This window comes from Cyprinus carpio, unplaced genomic scaffold, assembly GCF_018340385.1.
Source record: "Cyprinus carpio isolate SPL01 unplaced genomic scaffold, ASM1834038v1 S000006759, whole genome shotgun sequence".
In the NCBI taxonomy this organism is placed as follows: domain Eukaryota; kingdom Metazoa; phylum Chordata; class Actinopteri; order Cypriniformes; family Cyprinidae; genus Cyprinus; species Cyprinus carpio.
In genome coordinates this window covers 1,777,703-1,787,024 of record NW_024879356.1, presented here as the reverse complement: position 1 = coordinate 1,787,024, position 9,322 = coordinate 1,777,703, and positions in this window count along the sequence as shown.

Sequence of the window (9,322 nt, the reverse complement as noted above, 5' to 3'; positions counted from 1 at the left end):
ATATAGGCTTATGCTGTATGTATATATTGTATATTCTCTATAGTATGTTAGGCTGCAGTGTAGGACTTTTAGGATCACATTTTAGACTAATAATAAGAAAAAAGATGCTAATGTTAAATAAGGTAGTGATAAATACAAATACGAAGTTTTTGTTTTGTTTGGTTCAAGTGGATATTTTAGCTTTTGTGCCCATAAATGTTTTCATTTATGACTGTGTCAGCTTTTCTAACTTTGGTCAAGTTCAATCTGAGAGGGCGTGCTGAAACTACAGATGTGTGAGTTTAGAGCGGCCTCTAGTGGAAATGTGTAGTATTTAAAAAATACATGACAGCGGTAAAAACGACACGAGTTACGAATAATAATTTGTTTTTTTTTTCGGTTTTATTGGACGGAGCACACGTGACTATTCGTGATTTTCCCGGGCATGCGCGTGAAACTGAGAATTTTAGTTCATGCTCCTTGTATTTAAGGAAAAAAGGTAAATTTATTTCTAGCGTCGTACAAACTTATGCATGAACTGAATTTGTTCAACTTTCCCTAACAGTTTATAATATTTTTTTCTAGTTAGATGTACACCTTTTTGTTCACACAAACGTTGCACGTTTTGTGCATTCGTCCTGACGGAATGATTAAATTCTTTGATTGGCATTCTTTGTTTAATGTTTGGGTTTATTTTTTTTGCAAAATGAAATTTCATTGTTTTTTCATGTTTCCAATAGGCTATAAAACATTTAAACTTTTACAAACAAATATAAATTAACAAATGAAGATTAACAAAAACATCTGGATGATTACATCTACACTGATTTCCAATAGTGATATGTGCACCAACTACTGTACCATTTCATTTATTTATTGCTACGCTCTTATGTTACCTTTTAAATATTAAACAATCTTCCTCTGGCAATGAGTTAAATGACATTCACCACCATATCAGTGGCCTAATAAACGTTTTGCAACCTACACTGATGTTATTCTCTGTCATCTGTTCTTTGTGTTGCACACCTGGATGATACACAGTGATTATCACTGCTACAAATGCATGGTTTATTTTGATGCATATCAAATACTCATTCAACATAATTTATAAGTCATAAAGTTTCCTAAACATACATATTCTTAATTAGGTTTTAATTAGAGGCACTTTTTATAAATAATAAATAAAGATTGGATTATTGTCTTAATTAGATGTTGTTAGATGTTGGTATAACATTGATGTGTTTGATATTATTTGAGACAGTTTTTAAAAATATGAATTCAATAGTGATTCACACTCAAAGGAAAATGTTAGCTATGGAGGATGGCTGCAAGTAATAAACTAAAGTTTTCCTGAATTTTAGGTATGAACCACTATTGAATTGTTACAAACTAAAAAGATTTGTATGCACCAAAACAAGACATCACAGGAGTCAAGAGATGGTGATGTAAACACCCTTGTTGAATCTGCTAGTAAATTAAAAAAAAAAAAAAAAAAACAACATACAAAAAGCTATTATTCCAAGATCATATTTACGATATGTTAGCCAAAAAAGAATGACAGATAGTCATGTTACATGTCATTTGAAAGGTCTCTCACCAAGTAGAAATAAAAACAAGCATAATTGTCATAATTTTTGGAAAATAAATCACCATAATCTGTCTTTTGGATCTAAAGATACTACTCATTGAGTTATAACACATAAAACCCCATAGGCACATATGTTTTAACTTTCACATGGGTTTTACGCTTGCCATTTCATGAAACATGCTCCGATCATGGAAAATAGCATCATTATTTGCATCATATTCTCATGATTAAAATGTGTAAAAAATCAAACAATACACTGCATCTTCCATGTGTAAATCATACCTAAACTTATGAATTGAATACATCAGTTGGAAAGCTTTATTAAACACTTGGCAAGCAAAACGTAAAAACCAGCATGTTCCAGTCTATCGTTTTATAACTTTTTTTATATAACTAGGTACCATTTTAAAGCTTAGAAATTCAGCTTTCGAATGCATACAACCTTTTTTATCAACTCTTAACAAGTGCTAAGTAGTCCTATAAACCAGAATGTACCGCCAGTGTTTTCAAAGAAGCCTGAAGGACCTGATTAGCTGGATCAGGTAATTAGGGTTGAGCTCATGGGCTGTGGCAGGAACTGAGTTTGACACGCCTGCCCTAGATCAACACAAAATAGATGTCATTTGAAAGCTACAGTCTGACCTTTACAATGCATGGCCACTTTGATTAACTGCTGAAAAAAAAAATTGTTTTCATATATGAAATGTTTTTTGTGCCATGCACTCTATGATGTCAAAAACATCATACAGCTCAGATAGTCATGTGTCATATGAAAGGTCTCACAGAGTAGAATAAAACAAACATAACTGTTTGGGGCTTTGACTAAACTTTAACGAGGCATTACTTCAAATTCAAAACAACAATTTCAAAATTGTCAAGGGCTATGAAAAAGGCTACCTTTAAATCTGAATAAAAATGTTGATCATAAAAAAAAAGAAAAAAAAAAGGCTACCTTGATTCCAAATGCTGTAACTTTTGATAACTTCATGATATCGCCAAAGATTTAAATCACATACAGCCCACATGTTGGGAACATCACAAAAAAAAGAAAGAAGTTTTTTCTCTTACCGTATTTACGTTCCTGAGATATTGAATATCAAATAAGAAAGATATAAAAAATTTCCCTTGAACACAGTTTTTTTCTTATATTTTTATCATCTATTTCTCAATTAAAATTCTCAGTTCTACATGCATGTCCAGGGAAACTCCTGAATATTCATGTGTGCTCCGCCCACTGAAACCGAAAATCTTGTAAAAAACCGGCTGGAAACAGATTTGTACACAGATATCTATACATATCTATGTTTGGAAAGCTAGTACAATGTGTGGATTTCCTAAAATGGGCATGGCTTGTGTATTGTACATACATAGCCTACATAAATACATTTATGTTATAATTTGCTTATATTTCGATATTTATTATTTCTAAATATTTTGTTTTTATTTTTATATTTTTCTTTCTTTTAATATATGCTGCTTGAATGTATTGCATTTGTGTTTAGCAATAATAATTTCAATAATGATAATGCCTGTTTGTTATTTTAACAGGTGTAATAATGGTAAAAAAGAAAAAAAAAAGAAAATATAAACTATAGCTATTGCTCAGAATCAGAACACTGCAGCCATGTTTGTTACTTTTTCTCATCAGGACCAAATCACAGTCAGGTGTGATTACTTGATTTTTTAAAAGTTAGATGTAAGACAAAGTAAGAAAAATTTCTAAGATTTGAATGTGGATCAATTCGGCTGTATTCATTAATCCTTAAAACAGCTATTCCTTTATTTTTTTTTTATTTGGTTTTCATGGTATAGATCATAACTCCAGTCCTGAGGGTTTTCTCCCATTCTTAAGAGAATATATAGAGTTTGTTCAAACAGAAAAAGCAACATACATCCATCAGGTTAAATAATCAAACTAACCTAAAAAAAACTGTGGGAATGATGACGCCATGTTTTTATCTGCTCCATGTGCCCGGTCCACTTGCTCTTCCACAACTTCATCATTAGCTTTAGTGAAATAACCCGGGGAAAGCTGGGGATTTTGCTGAATAACTCATATCTTTTCTTTCTTAACTCATTTCTTTTCGTTTTTGAGCCTCTCTCTCTCAGTATAGCCAGGGCTATACTGAGAGAGAAAAAATTAAGACCTCACTGGGACTTACTGTAGGGCCCCCCATCACAATAATGATATTTATATATATAGCTTAAGATAGGATTTGATGCAGTGCAATTTCATAGTACTTGTTGCCAATTTCAGTATGTAAATTTTTTTTTTTTAAAAAACTAGCCTACGTAAAAACAAAACTTACTGAAGACAAGTTAACATTCATGAATTACAATAGAACAAAGAATTGACCTACAAACACTTAAAAAGCACCGAATAAGAAATATTATATTGTATAAAATAATAAACTACAAACAGCCTGAACAGTCTTCATTGTATACATTTAATAAACACTATTTTACAAAAGTGATTCGGTCAAGGACATTGAGTGATTTTCTTTCTAATGTTTAATTTACATTTTTGACACAAATGACAACAGCAGGTATATTAGGCTGCTTTGGAGGAATAATTATGTCGTTGTTCTAAACCTGTATGAGTTTCCTTGTGCTGTTAAATGCAAAAGGTATATATGACAATTCGGAAGTCACAGACTCCACTTTATGGGAAACTTTTAAAGTTGTAGATTCGGGGTCACATAATATCTTTTGAATCTTCTCTGAAAAACGCAAACGGCGTAAGCGACTGTCAGAAATCGAAATTGAACTATCGCAGTTGGAACTTGTCTATAGGACCTCCTCCAGCCCTTCCCACCTTACAAAATATTCTTAAACTCAAATATGAATATAACACTATACTTTCCAATCAGATATGTGATCAATTGTTTAAGATCAGGCAGAAACATTTCGAGTTGGGGGATAAGCCCCCTAAAATTGTTGGCCCAACAGTTGAGAGGCTTGCAAGCTAGTAGAGCCATTCATAAGATTAAATCAAAGACTGGAGATCTAGTTATTGATCCTAAAAAGATAAACGATCGTTTTAGGGAATATTATGAAGAGTTATATAGGTCAAAAGCAAAAGGGAATGTTTTCTGACTGGATGGAGCATCTAAGACTCCCTAAATTAAGTGCGGCTGCTTGTGAAGCTTTGAATTCTGACATTACCACGCAGGAGATTTTGGATGCTTTAAAATCATTTCCCAATGGCAAGGCTGCTGGCCCAGATGGTTTCGAAATTGAACTGTATAAAAAATTTTCTATGAAGGTTGCTCCTCTTCTTTTGAGGATGTTCAATCATTCATTTTGGAGTCCAGAAATTTCCGCCCACATTGTATGAAGCTAATATTTCATTGTTATTAAAAGAAGGTAGGGACGAAGCTGAACCTTCATCGTTTTCGTCCTATCGCACTACTGAACTCAGACATTAAAATTTTTTACCAAGTTACTAGCAAACAGGTTTAAATAAATATATATATCTTTCCATCATTCACACTGATCAAACTGGCTTTGTCCCAAATAGATATTCCTTTTTTAATGTCAGAAGATTGATGAATATAATGTATCATAAGTATAGTAAGGGCTCGAAGGTGGCTGCCCTTTGCCTAGATGCGGAAAAGGCATTCGATCAAGTAGAATGGGCATATATGGTAAAGGCCTTGGAGGAGTTTGGATTTGGTCGTCAATTTGTATCGTGGATTACAATGCTATATGCCGCATCCATCTTCCTCCATTCTCACGAATCAAGAAAGATCATTGCCGTTCCGATTACACCGCGGGACACGCCAGGGCTGCCCCCTCAGCCCATTGCTCTTTTGCCATTGCCATTGAGCCTCTTGCCATTAGTATCAGGAATCACGCTTCTATTGAACCCATCCGACTGGGTAATGTGGATCACCATATTTCCCTATATGCGGACGATGTTGTTCTTTTTATATCACAACCAGAAAAATCAGTTCCTGTATTGCTGGATCTTATTAAAACATTTGGTGAGGTTTTCCGGATACACAATTAACTGGCAGAAGAGTGAGTTCATGTCACTGGTCGCGGGATCTCAACACTGAATTTTTGCATAATCTCCCGTTCAAAATTACAAACAGGCTGAAGTATCTTGGTGTAGTTTTTGCCGAAAGACCAGAAACTAATTTTTAAGATGAATTTTCTTGAGAAACTGGAGAAAAACTGAGGAGGGACATTGAAAAATGGAGGACTCTCCCTCTTTCTATGGTGGGTCGTATAAAATTCCATTAAGATGGTTTCCCTGACGAGGTTCTTGTATCTCTTTCAAAAGTTACCTATTTTTTTGGCACGATCTTTTTTCAAATCGTTGGATTCGATAATTCTTCCTTTTATTTGGGGCTTTTAAAGCACACAGAATTTCAAAAACTCATTTACATAAACCAGGGAAAATGGGTGGGTTAGGACTGCCGAATTTTCCTGCATTATTACTGGGCAGCGAATGCTAGAGCCCTGGTTTATTGGCAGGAAGGATATAATATGGAGGTATCTGCCGAGACTCCCCCATGGGTTTGCCATTGAAATGAGTGATGTCAAAAATGGCTCTCTTCCAGCACTTCTTTTCTCAACACCCAGACCTCCTGCAACTGTTAAGATGGATAATATGATTATCTTTAATTGCTTAAAAATATGGCAGCAAATTAGGAAAGACTGCCGACTACCAGGCACTTCTATCCATGCTCCGGTGTAATCGCAATCATGCATTCTCTCCATCCCTCTCGGACGGGTCTTTTAACAGTTGGGAGGCTAAAGGGTGTGGTCACTTTGAAAGACCTGTATGTTAATAAAAAGTTTGCCACATTTGCACAGTTTACAAAATAAGTTTTCTCTTCCCGCAACACATTTTTTTCAGATATTTGCAGATTAGGAATTATGTTTCGTCAATGTGTGCCTAACTTTGAGTCTCTTCCGGAAGATAAAAGGATCTATAAGCTTTTGTTGGGCCCACTTGATTCTAGAAAATTGGTCTCTGGCTTTGTAAATATATTCTCTGAACGAACAGTTTATGCTACACACCTTTTTGAAAAACTCCTGGGAGGAGGAGCTGGGAATGCAGATTGGCGATGATGTTTGGAGGGAGGGTCTTGCTAGGATCCGATCTTGTTCTCTATTAGCACCAGACATCAGTTAATCCAATTTAAGGTGATGCACAGGCTTCACTACTCAAAGACCAAATTGCACAGAATTTTTCCCACCATTTCATCACTTTGTGACCGATGTAAATCTGCAGAGGGCTCCCTGACTCACATCTTTGGGACATGCCCGAAACTGAATAATTTTTGGTGTAGCATATTTAAGTGGTTCTCTGACATGTACAGCTGTATATTTGAGCCTGACCCAATGATTGCATTGTTTGGGGTTTCCTCCTTCTTTACTTAATCACAGAGTTCCGATGCAAAGCACAATTATGTATGGAATGGTAGTTGCAAAGAAAATGATTTTAAAAACTTTGGAAGTCAGATACTGCGCCTCATTTTAGGATCTGGTTAAGTGAGCTTATTGGTATATTGCATATGGAGAAGGTCCGCTATGGCATGATGGACAATCTTAATAAATTTTCAGATATTTGGGAGCCATTTTTGGCTCACCTTGACAAATATAACACTGAGTTGGAGCAGCAAGGGAGTTCATAGAGTGCCAACCACCTTTATCATCTCTGTTTAGTACTTGTGTTGAGATTCTAATGTCAGTGGTGCAGCAGTGTACTTAATTACTGTTGTTTTTAAATATGCCCTGTTTGTTTTTTTTGTTTTTTTTGTTTGTTTTTGGTGTTTTGGTGTCTGTGTTTCTGTTTTGCTTGTGTGTTTCTATTCTGTATATTTTTTTCTGTCTGTTTTTTCTTCTGTTACTTGTATACAAAATTCTAATAAAATATATAATTAAAAAAAAATGCAAACGTATATATTTGGAACAATACTGGTAACCAAACAGTTTCTGTCAGGGGCGTTCGGGACTGGGGGTAAAACCAGTACTGATTACCAGGGCCCCAAAGAAAGAGAGGTCCTTGAAAGTCTGGAATATCTTTTATTTTTCCTGGATATTTTCATGGGGGGGGGGCATGGGGGCCCATCAGGACTGCCTATGCATAGGACCCGGGATCTTGTGCAACGCCCCTGGTTTCTGTGCCCCCATGACTTCCATAGTATGAAAAAAAAAGAAAAGAGAACCCTATTGGAATCAAAACAGGGACCAGAAACTTTCTGGTGGTTATAATTCCTCAAAAATCTTCTTCTACGTTGGGGAGAACATAGAAATTCCATACAGGTTCAGAACAACTTGAAACTGAGTAAATGATGAACAGTATTTTAATTTTTATATATTCTTGTATACCAATAGTTGACATTTTTACTTATCGAAGATTGTTCTTTGCATGACCATTTCTAGACTAACTACCAGAATGAAGTGAAGAGAGGTGGAATGCAGACATAGGCGCAGCCATCACCTGATAGGAGATACTTGCACATTTTGTTCAGGAGTACAATATATAATAAATGCATTTGGATCGGTAAACTACCAAATTCAAATGTGACGTTTTGATCTCTTAGGGCAAGTTTTTTATTTTTCATTGGCTCAAGTTAAAAATAAAGTGAATCATTACCCTATTTTTTTTTTTTAATTGGGATGAATGAAACATTTTTTTTTTCAGTGTATTTATTGCATCAAAATGTGTTTATACTTTAGGTACTAGGCTATAGGTTAGGGGTGGATAATTTTATCAGTTGTTTATTATTCATGCAACAATACATATTACTGTTATAGTTAGGCTTATAGATAACTTTGTCTAGTGCTCTTATAAATGTTTTAGCATGACTTTAACTACTATACTGAAAGAAAATAGCATAAAGTTCTTAATAGGGCTAGAGTTTGCATATTTCATTTCATTCTCTAACCCACAGATCTGTGTACTAGTGTTAAAATTCTTTACTGGTTTGTGATAACGTTTCTAACAGATAATATCATGATTTTTTTTTTTTTTTTTGCGTTTGCCTTATGGCATCATGTCAACAATAACCTGACCGTGGGATTTTTTGATTACTGTTAGTTTAAGTGCCGGCAATCAGTGTTGCAAGATATTTCTATGAAAACAAATAAAAAACCTTAAAATAAATGTATATAAATATAAATAAACCAAAATTATTTTAAAATACTTTGCAAATAAGATAAGCTTAAATTATCCCTATCACTAAAACCAAAACAACAACTTTTCACTTTGTTAACTTTCTAAAGTGTCAAATTAAGTGGAATAGACAAGTCCAAAGACGCTTATATCTGTGCCCATGCCCAACACCGGCAGAGGACGCGAAAACATTCTTGCAAAAACTGTCTAAACATGCGGACACTCATATAATATAAGCAAATTTGTCATTCAGAAAACATCTGTATTGCTGAACATGAAAAATGTACAGAGGTCCGGACCTCTGTGACCTCATGGCTATGGGCAATAGGGCGTGGTGGGGATCTGGCGATACTGACGGCCAGTCCATCTACTACACAGCAAATCATGGGCCCCCCTCCCCTGGTCGGGCCCCGAGGCTTCCCCTAGCCAGGCCACCTAGCCCTAGTTTAATAAAGCTGCATATTTCTACAGGGTTATCTCCCAACCCTTAAGAGATAATATAGCCTATAGCCTACTTCAAAAGCACATAGTACATCCTGCTTATAGCAGGTTAATAATCAAACTACCCTAAAATTTTAATGTGGGGATGATGATTTGGGTACATGCACGGCTTAAGTCGTTCA